The sequence below is a fragment of the Balaenoptera ricei genome, chromosome 3 (assembly GCF_028023285.1).
Source record: "Balaenoptera ricei isolate mBalRic1 chromosome 3, mBalRic1.hap2, whole genome shotgun sequence".
In the NCBI taxonomy this organism is placed as follows: domain Eukaryota; kingdom Metazoa; phylum Chordata; class Mammalia; order Artiodactyla; family Balaenopteridae; genus Balaenoptera; species Balaenoptera ricei.
In genome coordinates, this window is record NC_082641.1 from 89,810,544 (window position 1) to 89,823,988 (window position 13,445).

Sequence of the window (13,445 nt, forward strand, 5' to 3'; positions counted from 1 at the left end):
GGCCCCTCGTTGCTGCCGCCCTTCCTCTCTGTCCTCTCTCTGACATAGTCCCATGTCTCCAACAGCCAGCCCCAGCTTCCCGAGGGCTCTCTGTGGTCAGCACTTTTGGTTCTGGCTCCTGACTTGATGTCACCCCCTCCCTACCCCAGCCTTGGGCCCAGTGGGCTTCCTCACTCCTCCAGGAAGTGGTAGCCTTTCTTCAAGGGTGCTCCTGCCTAACTGCACTGAACAATGATGGCCCACAGAGCTGGTTTCTGCTTGTGGCTTCCCTCTGCTGCTATTAGCCATCCATTTCCTTTCATGCCTATCTCCTGAGTCACAGAGCTAATCAATCTCCACTAGCCCACCTCGGAGGCATTAATGCAGTTGATTGCCTACTGACAACAGCTGGTGAAAATACATGAGTCTCCTGTTACGAGGGAGGTGGAAGAATGTTTATGTAAACAGAGTAGCCCAAAATTTTAACCTAGCAGAAGAATGGATGCCAGTATTGGAAGTTGGAATGAAAACCCTTATCTGTACTTACAACATGCATCTTCCTGCCTTTTATACAAATTCTTCCTAAGAAATTCTGTGTCTCACACTGCTAGAATCCTGAATATTCCAAAAGCAAAACAGCAGCAACCCAAGCAAGAAAAGGGCATTTGCTGTAATTTACACTCACTGCTGGGGCGCTCATTAAATATGCTTGTTGTTGTGTGCTGTGAAGGCTAAACCCATAGAGGGCAGAGGTTCCTTCATGAGACACTAAAAACACTCAGACAAGGCTCAGGAGCTCATTTCCAAGCTCCTCAAGGTTAATGGAGGTGCCCCAAGAGCTTCTGCTTACTGTTGAGGGAGGTTGGAGTGTGCTGGGAAGATAGTGCTGTTTGTGACGTGACGCCTTAGCTCTTCTGCATCTACAGTCCTCTCTGCAGCTTTAGAGGTGGATTTGCTGGTGGTCGCAGTGAGCAGAGGCGGGGACATGGCTGCTGTCGCCTGTGCACATAGAGAAACGTGTCCACGAGCACAGCTGTGCAAGCACACACTCTGGAGAGGCCACACACGGGGCAAATGCCTGAGGATGTCTCCCCGAGCGCAGGCAAAATCACTGCGTGTCTGGGGTCAGTGAAGACTGGACGAACAGTGGCATGGAGAAGGGGGATGGTAACTGTGGACTCAGTACTCATGAAGACTCAGAACTTTTGGGTCCAGGAATTTTTGAACCTCTCTCCCAGTTGCATTCAAATTAGGAGGTCCTTTGTAAAACCAAGTGCTACGCTTGCAATACGTTTTGGTGTGGTTGGCATTAAACCCACAAAGAAACAACCTAGTAAAGTCCCCCCGATTTACCTGTTTATTTATTTTTTGCCATCTCCATCCCAATTCTTCTATTAGAATAAAATGTTACTGTTTTAGGTTTTATCAACCTTGGAGCTGCCTCTGTTCTCTGGACCAAACCAAGCTGACTCTGGTTTTACTGCCATGAGCTAGAAGTCACAGGACACTGAGAGAGAGATACTGTCTATGTGCTTTCCACATTCTTCATTCCCTGTCAGATGCCATGTCATGTCCAGATTGAGTATCTACTCTGTTCCCGGCTTCCTGCCCTCAGTGAGACTCTTCACCTGTGTAATCAGGGCCCCCAGCACTGGTGCCACTTCTTCAACAGTGGGGGGGCTGTGGGAGGGAAAGACCCAGGGGGTTGCCCACATCTTCAGCCGGCTCACTGCAGGTCTGCAGGTGCTCTGTTCCAAGGCAGGAGGCGGAGTGACCCACATTTTCCCGGTGCCCTCAGGTCTCAGCTGTGGACCCACGTCCATACGCAGTCTCAGCTCTCCAACCTTCTCTGGGACAGCTATGGGCAGGGTTTCCCCTGTTCTTTAATGGGGACATAAAAAGTAAGGGAATTTACAGATGTCACCTCTGTCTACCCATTCTGTGGTGAGGTGCCCTGTCCTCAGGGAAGAGGGAGCACGGGCCTGGGTGTATTTTGCTTCAAGAAGAGGGAGAGAATTCCCAATGTATCAATCCCGTCAGCTTCCCAGAGGACGTGCCTCGGGTGTCAGGTCCCTGTGGAGGAATTGTCCTGAGAGCCCCTGTGGCACGGCAGCTGAGTGACAGGTTTCTTGATACCAGAAAGCTTTCTCTTTCTCGACACATTTGCTCCCAGCAGAAATCACTTCAGAGCAGAACATGGAGACACAGATCCAACACTGAAGCTTCAGTGTAAAGCTGTGTTGAATTCTACTGTACAGTGTCCAAGGGGTAGAGACACTCTTTGCCTGGGACGGAAATCCTACCACTTTCTCATTACCAGGTTTCCCCAAACAACAGCAAAAGCTCCTGATTTATAAACACTTTCTCTTTCTCCATAGCCCCTCGCTGAGCTATTTTTGGCCACTTGCTGAGGAACAGAAGCAAAACTACATTAGAACCAACCATTAGTTTACTGATGCTGAGAAGGTTTGTTAATCAATTCAGACTTTTTCCTTTCTTGATCAATACAGATCTGGCTTGTCCTGCGAACAGACAGTTACCCAATTACCCGCCTTCTAATCGCAGCCTCTACATCCTTTAACAATTCAGCTGGTTTCACTGATCATGTAACAGCTAAATTGGCACCGGGTCTCTTGCAGAACAGATTTAATCTGGCCTGCATTTGATTAAAACGCCTCACCAAAACCAGTGCCAGATGTGATTTTATCACTTGTTACAGTGCCCTTAGGAGTTTCCACAGCACAACATGTAACAAGGCCTAGCATGGGGAAATTGAAGTTATAAGTCCACTCACCAGTCCTTGGAGGCCCCCAAATATACGACGGGATAAATGTGTCCCAGAAACACCGAATTCCTGGTCCTCACCTCCTTGAGAAAAATTTCTAGAAGTGGAATTCTCAAGTCAAAGGGGCAGTTCCTTACACATCTGATGATCTGTTGACTGCAGAACAAAAATATCAGAATATAAATATCACCAAAATATAACTATGGGAAAATAGTGTTCCCTTTGTAAATTGATTTAATAAAAGATAAATTTTGTGAGAATCACAGTGTGATACACTAATAATTTTATAGAAATCTTTAAAACAATTCCTATGTCCTCAAGCATTTGTGTTGCTAAAATTTACTTAACAAATCTCTCATATTGTGAAAAGTTTTTAATTAAAATGCAACTGTAGACTGCAATTCATTCATACAGAGTAATCACTTACCCTGTCCTTGGGGATTAAATAATGAAGCTAAAGGCTTTCTAATTACCAAAGGAAAATAATCTGTTACCTGTGTCATTAGTTTTCACCTCAACCTTGCAAAAGGAGAAAATGCAATTAATTCATTTGCAATAAGAATCCTAAAACTGTAAGTAGAAACCCAAAATATATCCAGTATTTTATAATGTGTGATGTAAATATAAATTATTTATAAATGGATTACATTGTACTTGCAACAGAGGAACAATGAACTCCTTGTCCAGGATGAGGCAAATAAGGAACACGGTGACTCATTGTAAGATGCCTTAGAAGCCGTGGGGTAAAGTTAGGGTCAGGATTCCTGCCTTGACTCCACATAGACTATCTAGGCAGCTGTGCAAAGGGAGCTCAAACCCAAAATATGTGCTAAAAAATGTAGATATATAAAATATTTAAAAATATAAAAATGTTTTTTAAAATCTGCTTTCTCACCTGAGAGGAGAGAATCAAGTTCGTTGTTATGGAATAATGCTTTATAGTCTTGTTTAAATAATATTAGAGTTGGATTCAGATGAAATGCCTGCACTTCCTTATCTGAAACCAGAAATAATAACAACAATAACAACACACCATTAATATTTACAGAATTACAATATTATTTACAAAAAAACCATTTGGTGACAATTTTCTTTCTGTAAGTCAGTACTATACAATAAAGTGGAGGCAAATATAAGGGCAACAGATTAAAAAGAATACCTGCAAAAAACAAATCGTGGGATTTCTAGATTTTACCTTTCTAAATCAGTCATACTGCTCTGAGAAAAACTACCCTAAAACAATGGACACTGGAACCTGGAGCTTCACAGAACAGGAGCCAAGATGGGAAATCTTCAGTCTGCTGGCGGCCACACTTTTCTGGCTATTTCCCAAATACCAGAAACCCACCCTGTCTTGCTAGGTTAAGCAAGATCCAGCTTGTCATTATCTAGGACGTCGTGTGAAGTACATTCTTGGATGGAATTGCCATTAATAGAACGTCTCTAGGAGTCCACAAGAGACTGCTTTTCCTTCCTTCTCCAGGCCCTTCACAATTGCCTTAACCCTAGTTCCATCGTTCCTTCTGACAAGGGGACTTGACTGAAGACTATCAATATGGCCAAGCACCTCAGCTATTCTCAGGGGACAAATTGGCAGGTTCTCCCTCATTTTGACTTGGCTTTAGCTATTGCTTTCTGAGGGAGCAGAATAGCTTTATCCTTTCTTCTGAGGAAATGTCTGAAACTGTTTCTGTTGTAAAGTACTAGGCGGTGCTATCTTTCAAGGTTGAGAGCACCTTCATACTGGGTGGAAGTGGGACCATTGAGTGCTTGCCTAAATTGTCCCCAGGCCCCCAGATTGGCATATAACCTGGGGGCCCTCAAGTGAAAATAACACTTTTTGTGGAGATGACGCTGAGAAAGAGTAAAGGTGATTATTGAAGTGTTTCCTGGTAATGAGGAATTGGAGCCAGCTTCCCCTGGGTCTGTCATGTCACGTAGTGGGTGCCTAGGCCTGGCACACAGTAGGTCCTCAAAGAGTGTTCCCTGAATAAGTCTACAGTGCAGAAGAGTTGGGCTTTTACTGCCATTTCTGATAATAGTCTCTCGGGGTCAGGCCAGGGCACCTAGGGACCAGGGCTCCTAGGAACCAGGGTGGCTATAGACCCAGGCTAGTCTACTCAACACCATTTGGAAGGGTCTATTCACTACAAGGTTCCCGTGTCCAGTGGGGCTTAGGAATCTTCTTACTGTTTACATTCTTCCTCCTATGCCACGACCTCTTCCTTTTTCTGTCCCTACTTCACTCCAGTTTGCTTCCCCTCCCAATCTCAGCTCGCTTAGTCTCCTCTCCCTTAATGCAGCCAAAAATCATAGACATGAAGAGACGAAAGAAGCACTTGTGATTTTCTATTCCAGTGCTTTCATTTTACCCATGAAGAAATCAAGGATTGGACAAATTACATGATTTGCTCAAAGCCACATAGCTGGTAAGTAATAGTTATGATAGTTAACACTTGAGTGTTTACTGTGCGCCAGACACTGTTAAGTGATTTACAGCTGTCACTTAAGCTTTACAACGACCTGTGATGTAGGTACTTGTGGCGGGTCAACTTGACTAGGCTACAGTCAAGCATAACACAATTAAATGCTAACCTATGTGTTGCTATGAAGACATTTGTAGATTTAATTAAAGTCCATCATCAGTTGGCTTTAGTAAAGGAGATTGTCTTGGAAAATCGGGATGGGTTTAAAAGCAGAGGTTTCCATGGCTATGTGTGTGAAGCCTTTTGCTGGAGGCTAGATTTGACGGAAACTTCTGAGCCCCAGCTCAGCCCTAGAAGCCAGGGATGGTGGTTCCTTCCTCCTTCCTGTTCACCTGGAAGCAAGGGTGCTGGGCTTTCACCAGAAAGGGTAATACTCTCCCCCTGCAGTTTGGGGGTGGGGGGGTAGTCACACTGGACTGACATCTAACTATCAAATTGAAATGGCAAAATATGACTGCTCTGCTGGTAGAAGGAGGGGTGAGGGGCAGCTACAAAGGAAAGGCCTAATCCTGCAGCGCCTACCCACCAGACTTCCCATGGACCAGCTGTGAGCCGTGGGCAGAGGCAACTTCAGCCCTGCTCAAGAGGGCCACCTGGAGGGGCAAAGTTCCCTCAGCATAACGAAGCTACAGGTGAACCTCCGAAGTTCAAGGCACATCATGAGAATAAATCACCCACATCAAGGGGACTGCAAGGGGCAGTTCCAGGCAAAGGGGTCAGGGAGGAAGGGTCTCTAGCTCCCATGAGAGAGTCAGCAATAATACATGCCAGGCTATGTACGAGAGGGTGACACTCATAACAGTGAATTATGGCCCAAGCTTGGTGTGGGGAGATGCCTCAGTTTTAAATCAAGTTCATAGTTTTGATTATTACAGGGACTGGGCTTGTAATTTCTAAATACTGTGCTGAAATTTAGAATACCTGGAGGATTTGTATAACATGAGAGTGACCAGGAAATTCACGTGATACCCAGCTCCAGGGAAGGAATTGGCCCTACCAAATAAATTTAAATGGAAACAGAAAAAAGTTTTCGTTTTTTTAATACAATGAGACACTTGTATGAGACAAGTCTGCTCTATGTACCATTTACATGAGTTGAACATTTCCATAAAGTTTGCCACCCTCAATGCCCTAGAACTGGACACCTTCTTCTCCAGAGAACGTAGCACTGTTTTATCTTCTCTGAGGGTTCTTTGCAGTCTTAGGTGCTTGAGCTGCAAACTCAGATATCTGTGTCTTTCTTTGAAGTTACTCATTATCTTGTGAGTGACTCTGTTGATTGTCATTATGAAAGGAGAAAAATGCAAGCAAACAACTCATTCTTATTTATCCTTCTACTTCTGACAAATCATTAGTCTTTGCAAATTCTTCAGCTGTCATACTTCTCAACCATTGCTACATTTTAAGCCTCCTAATTTCAAATTTTATTTTTAGGCCCCCAATTCTGAAATCAGTACTTCTCTACTCTGCAGGATCTGGCGCCACAGTGGGTCTTACCATATATTGCTTTTACTCTGTTCCATGAGGAGGTAAGAGAGTGGGAGATTTTTTTTTTTATTATTAACACACACATACCCACACATTTAAAGGGAGATTTTTATGTATTTGTACTCAAGCATAGAAGATTATGAAGGAAGAATGCTACTCTCCAAATCTGTAACTCCAAATAAAATTTACTTGTGGACGTACCTCAGATGTTTGGGTCTCATCTCCCTCAAAATTTGTTCTTCCCTTTCCTTCCTTTTCTCTCTCTCTTCCTTCTTTCTCTCCTTCTAAAGCAAGCCTCTGTCGTAATGTGAGAAGTTACGTATCTTTTCCTTTCCTCTGTGCAAGAACACTTCTGCCCATCTCCTGTGATGATGCACCTATCCCACAAATGGAAGTTTCACAGGATCACTTGCTGAGAAGGATGGGCTCCCCCTCTCTAATCCATAAAGGGAGATTAATTGTCAAATGTGTGAACACAGTGAACCAGGCAGAGCTGCTGTCAGACCAGTGATCTTGCATCTTCAGTGTGCACTGTTTTAAATACCTTGTCTCACTCACCTTCGTGAAAGACTGAAAGAAAGATAAAGTAAGACAAACCCCAAATCCTACAGAAGGCAAAATAGTTTTCTATTAACTTAAGCAGCAAAAGAAAGCAATTGTACAGGGTTGTATATTTGGAAAAGCCTCTTTGTATTTCAATATTGTGCTACCTACAAATATAACCAGCAAAACTGAATTTAGGTTAAATAGATAAGATGCAACATCTAACTGAAGGGTTACAATGCATGAAAAACGCGTATTCATTAGGAGATTACAGTTATAATCTCTGCTTGTTATGAGAAGATAACACAAAGGTGCAGATAAGAAATGCGATGCCCAGAGCCACATAGAGATTTACATGCAATCATCCTTTTGGAATTCCACTAAATTCTCCCAAATTGCCTCCTTTCTAAGAAAATTGTGTTGCTGTTTACAGGAGCTCTTTTCTCCTCTTGACATTTCCCTGTTGGCAATCACTGTCACAGACTATTACATTTTCCTCCCTCGACTCAAGTCCAGGTCAGAGGCAGGATGGAAATAAGTGACACAGTCATTCAACACAAAATTTCCGGCTGAGTTTCCTGGCTCACAGCAACCTAAGAATATCTGTGACCCTAAAAATTTCGACTCTTGACCAGAGACCCCCATTTCCATTCATTTTGAGTTTTCCCAGGTTTTTCAGTCTATGACACGAATGACCACGTGAGTAGGTGGAAATCACTACAAAGAACGTGAAACAAGCCGATTTTCATGTTGTCCACAGCCAACCTGGAGTCACCCTGAAAGAAGCCATCCAGTACAAGAATTGCACATGTTGCCATGAGGACACAGGCTCCATGGGTAAAGGGACTAAGGGACTGGCAGTTTTATGGGCAGAGCTGGAGCTGGAACCACGGTCAGCAGTTCTCCTGGCACCCTCCCTAGACTGGCTCAGTTTGCCGGTCGGAAGTTTTGTGGACACACAGCCTCAGGAATCTCAGGAGCCCTTGGAGCACCCATCCCATCTCTGCTAAGGTGGGAAACCGTCTAGAAAGAGACAATTGTGAGAAGAGAGCGTCTCTGAGGACCCCAGTCAGTGCTCCATATCCACTCTAGAAAGGGGGTCTCCCCTTTATCTTCTCTCTCTGACTCCCCCGAGGCGGGAATTGATCCAGTAACTCTCCTGCCACTGTCTGGCTATCCACCCCACCCCCAAATCTTCAGTGTTTATTAAGGCAAGTTTACTGAAGTATAATTTGCACACAGTAAAGTTCACTCCACTCCCACTCCCAGCTCCTGGCAAATTCTGATCTGCCTTCTGTTCCTATAATTTTGCCTTTTTCAGAACGTCATTTTGTATCTAACTTCTTTCACTTAATAGAATGCTTGTAAGACTCATCCATGCTGTTGTATTTATCAGTATTTCATTTCTTCTTATTGCTGAGACGTGTTTCATTGAATCGCTGTTCCACAATTTGTTTATTAGTTTACAGTTGATGAACATTTTGGTTCTTTCCAGTGTGGGGAGATTACAAGTAAAGCTGCCTTGCAGGTCTTTTTGTGGACGTGTATCTTTAGGTCTTTCTCTTGGGTAATAACTTAGGAGTAGAGTTGCTGGGTCATATGGTAAGTGTATGTTAATTTTATAAGAACTTGCTAATTGGCTTCCGAAGTGGCTGTACCATTTTGCATTCCCATCAGCAATGTGAGAGAGTCCTGGTTACTTCACATGCTTGCCAGAACATGGTACTGTCCATTTAAAAACGTTTAGACGTGAGTGGGTGTACAGTGGTATAGAGGAATAAGAAGAAGGAGAGGAGGAGGAGGAGTACCATTTCCTTAGCTTTCTCCAGTTGAGGCAGTTTACTTGGGGTCGGTCTGCTATGGTCTGAATATTTGTGTCCTTCCACAATCTATATATTGAAATCTTAATGCCCAATCTGATGGTATTAGGAGGTGGTATTGAGAGGTAGAGCCCCCATGAATGGGATTAGTGCTCTTATAAAAGAGGCCCCACAGGGCTTCCCTCGTGGTGCAGTGGCTGGGAATCTGCCTGCCAGTGCAGGGGACACGGGTTCGAGCCCTGGTCTGGGAAGATCCCTACATGCCGCGGAGCAACTGGGCCCGTGAGCCACAACTACTGAGCCTGCGCGTCTGGAGCCTGTGCTCCGCAACGGGAGAGGCCGCGATAGTGAGAGGCCCGCGCACCGCGATGAGGAGTGGCCCCCGCTTGCCACAACTAGAGAAAGCCCTCGCACAGAAACGAAGACCCAACACAGCCATAAATAAATAAATTAATTAAAAGAGACCCCACAGAGCGCCCTAGCCCCTTCTGCCCTGCGAAGACCCGGAGAGAAGTCAGCAGTCTGCAACATGGAAGAGGGCCTTCACCAGAATCCCACCTGGCTGGTTCCACGATCTTGGACTCCCAGCCTCCAGAACCGTCAGAAATGAATGCTTGTTGTTTATAAGCCACCCAGTTTATGGTAATTTCGTTACCGCCGCCTGAACAGACTACAACAGGGTCTTTTCTCTCCACTCAGGGACCTGGTTCCCACTCATCTGGTGGCCCAAGATGCAGACATACTCTTTGTCCACACCCCCCAGCATCTCCGCTGCACGCCAAGGCTGCCTGACTGCCAGTACCTGCCACTCTCTGCCTGAGCACTTTCTTTTCCTTGCTGCAGGCACCTGTGCTCCAGGAAGCAGCCCTGAGCCAATGAAAGATGGGGAGTTGATGGATCAATATCCCAGCTTCCTCGCTGCCCTCCTCCCGAGGTGAAGTGACTGATGTGTGTTGCACACTGTCCCCAGAATCCCAGGCAGGACTGAGCCCTGGTTCCCCGGTGGCAACAGGCCTGAGGCACAGCCTTTATTGGCCTCTTTCTTCTCCCCATCTCACCTCCCCACTTCCTACCTGGGCTCCTAGTGTCAGCCATCAATTTTTTTTTTTTTTTTTAATTGATTTCGGTGGATTTTTTTTTAATTATTTATTTATTTATTTATTTATTTATTTATTTATGTATTTTTGGCTGTGTTGGGTCCTCGTTTCTGTGCGAGGGCTTTCTCTAGTTGCGGCAAGCGGGGGCCACTCTTCATCGCGGCGCGCGGGCCTCTCACTATCGCGGCCTCTCCCGCTGCGGAGCACAGGCTCCAGACGCGCAGGCTCAGTAGTTGTGGCTCACGGGCCCAGTTGCTCCGCGGCACGTGGGATCTTCCCAGACCAGGGCTCGAACCCGTGTCCCCTGCATTGGCAGGCAGACTCCCAACCACTGCGCCACCAGGGAAGCCCCTCAGCCATCAAATTAAAATTGCATTTAAATTTGTCTCAGGGTCATTTAAATTTGCATTTAAATTTGTCTCAGGGTCAGCTTCTGGAAGAACCCAAATCAAGATAATTTTTTTGCATTCTTTTGGACAGCTTTGCCCTTATGTCTAAAACACAAGCCAAATCCTTTTCAGAGAAAGCCCTGGCCAATGCCAGAGAAGCAGAAGGATGGATTCTGGCAGTCTGGTATCAGGGTCTTCTGAGTAGTCCACTCGGAACCCTCTGGGCTGCCTCTTTATCCTATATGCTTCCAGTAGATTCCAGGTCCAGTTGTTTCTAAAATTCAGAGCTAAATATAGTTCCACTTAAGAGAATTCAGTGGGTCTGGCATGACGTGCTTCACACCAAGTCAGGCAGCTTCTGAGTCGCCAACATGAGTGGCTGTGGACGGACCACATTTACATCAAACCATCAATGACCTTCACCGAAGTGCAAACCAAAGCAACAGTTTACATACACGAGATTCATCCAAGTACTTTCCTAAACCAAATAGCTGGGAGTATTTTATCTAACAGACCGGCAAAATGCTTTAAGAAAATTAGAAAAGCCTCTTGCAATAAGAGTCAGTCTAGTCTCAGATCAAGCCTATTCTGAAGTATCCACTTTATGAGCCCAGGCCACTGTTAATACAATGAAACTGCCTTCTTTATTGGCCTATATCATGTTTGAACCCATAAAGAAACATGACCCAGCTTTGACATTATTTGTAGGTATAAAAACATGGTGTTCTGAAAAGAATTATAAATGCTTCACTGAGCTTTAGGAGGAAAGCCTTCTCTTGAAAAATGGAAATCAATATCTAGTGTAACATGTAACACACTTAGAAATAAGGCAGACTCTATACAAGTGACAGAAGCTTGTCGGAAACAACAAGCTTGAGTGCACTCAATCCAGCCATTGCTGTTAGTCCTCACAGTAGCTGGAGCAGGTTCTTAACAGGAGAGATGGGAATGCTGGATCCACGGCGCAATGAGAACCACATGGGACACACCGTAGTGTCAGTGTCGACAGCTGTACTCACCATGCAGCGGGGTCTCATGTCAATGTCTAAAGCACTGTCACTAAGGAATGATTGAGAACATCTGGTCCACTGTGACCAGGGACTTGCTCCTCTTCTGGTCTGTTCTGGTTGGGTCTGGGAGTCTCTTAAACTTGCCAGGTTCTACTGGTGTTCATTTGTGTGCCATGAATGATTTTATTATCCTCTTTATTGCCAGACTCTTAACTAATTTTCAGAAAATTCTTAGCTCCTGTGTATGCAGTTGTTCAATGCTCACTTTAGTACTGAATCTTTACTTGATTGCTAAGAGTCTTCTACTTTCCATCACTGTGCCCCACATCGCTGGCTGCCGGTTACTCACAGCCTGGAACGGCATCTCTCCACCACACTGCAGGGCAGGGCTCTGAGTCCGAGCGTGCCCATGAAGCTGCCCAGGTTGCCATCGTGCGAGGGTTATTTATTATGCATGCTTACTTTTAAGTGGGAGGTAAGGAGCATTCAAAGCTCACAAGATTTAAACAACATATGGGAATATGAATCCCAGGACTAATTAGAGTCCCCATTTGGATGGTTCCAGGAGATTGTTTCCCACCTGCATTTTCTGTGAGATTCTCTTTGAAAATTAAACTGTTAACACTGATATAACTAAACAGCAATGCTGACCAGTATATCTCTTTAGCTCAGGTCTTTGTTGGTCAGAGCTGAGCTGTCTTGAAATCACATAGAGCTCTGGGTTTGGGCCAAACTAATTTATGTCTCTGTAAGCGTCTTGCTTGGAGATGACGTTTGTTTTTAAAACAATTAAAGGCAGAGCAGATGCAATAGATCTTTAGAGGAAAAGAATGTTCCCAAGATAATGAAAATCAATTGGATAATGTTAATGTGGAAATGGCTTTCAGAAATGGTTAGAGTGGTTTATCATAATATTAGTCACAGACTTCCGAGAACATTAAGAAAATGTTACACACGTATTAGAGCTCAGGGAGTCTTTTCACAATCATATAACTTTAGATGCAGACGACCTGCCATTTCTCTTAGATTTGTTTAACGGCTCCAGTGCTCAAGATCCTACTTAATGGTGATGTTTAAGATTCTTGAATGTGAGGGGGCAGCCAGAAACATTTCCCCGCATGCAAGTGTTTGCTGGATCTCAGCAACAGGCCAAACACCAGGGCAGGACCATTAATCATCTTGTATTAAAATCCCAGCCTGGTTCAGGGCCTTGTGCTATTGATTGTTCCCTTCCTCTCCTGTACCATCAACCTGTTCCTTGCAACTAGCTCCTTTCCATTAACATTTAACATTTAAATATGCTCTATGTGCTCCTGTCTTAAAATTCAAGTGCCTCCTCTTATGGCTTTCTTTTCACATCTGGATTCCTTACACTTACCGGCTTCAATTCCTTACCTCTCTCACTCGTTCCTCAACCCAAATGCAGCTGGACACGAGCTCCGTGAACACTGCTCTTGCTCCTTGTCACTGAGTCCAATGGACACCTTTCAACCTACATCTCCCTTGACGTCTTGTCAGCTTCTCATGTTGTTGACCTCCTGGGGATTCGGCTGGGACGGGGCAGAGGCTGACAGGCTGAGGAGGCAGCTCCCTGTGATGCTGAGTGAGATCATAAGAGGTGGGAGTGTTAAGGAAGTGGGAACTGGGAGAGTATAAAGTTTCAGGACACACATCACCCCCTTCACAATTCTGCCCACACTGATGCTAGAAATATGACCCAGCACCCCGTGCTATTTGTTGCAGGAAGGAAGAACCAAGACTGGCTCTGCAGCACTTTTTTTTCTCCTCCTTAAAATTCACCCATTCAAGTAAGGATGACAGTTTCCAAGCAACATGCCAAAATAAGGG

At 44.8% G+C, this 13,445-nt stretch overlaps 1 long non-coding RNA gene across 1 annotated transcript; it reads right to left on the reverse strand.

The window, feature by feature from the left end:
• Positions 1 to 835: 835 nt before the first annotated feature.
• LOC132362418 (uncharacterized) lies at positions 836 to 13,132 on the reverse strand. The gene is made up of 4 exons (XR_009502367.1): positions 12,993 to 13,132; positions 3,660 to 3,761; positions 2,774 to 2,920; positions 836 to 978 (listed from the first exon to the last, which is right to left on the reverse strand). It is a non-coding gene; the product is annotated as an uncharacterized LOC132362418 (long non-coding RNA).
• Between the last annotated feature and the right edge of the window lie 313 nt (positions 13,133 to 13,445).